This window comes from Propithecus coquereli, unplaced genomic scaffold, assembly GCF_000956105.1.
Source record: "Propithecus coquereli isolate 6110/MARCELLA unplaced genomic scaffold, Pcoq_1.0 Scaffold14, whole genome shotgun sequence".
Classification (NCBI taxonomy): domain Eukaryota; kingdom Metazoa; phylum Chordata; class Mammalia; order Primates; family Indriidae; genus Propithecus; species Propithecus coquereli.
The window spans coordinates 15680979-15681184 of NW_012138302.1; positions in this window are offsets into that span (position 1 = coordinate 15680979).

Genomic DNA, 206 nt, shown 5'->3' on the forward strand with positions numbered 1-206 from the left:
ATTTTATCTCAAGGACAATGGGAAGTCTTGGAGTGTTTTCAATCAGGAGAGGGATATGATCCAATTTATGTTTAAAATACCACTCTGTGGGACTCGAGTCTAGTTATAGGAAAAAACATACATATAACTGGAGAGGGAGAGTTATATTTAATATGACACAGTAACCTGGCTTTTCCCTGCACAGAACACGAGACAAATTCTTGTAT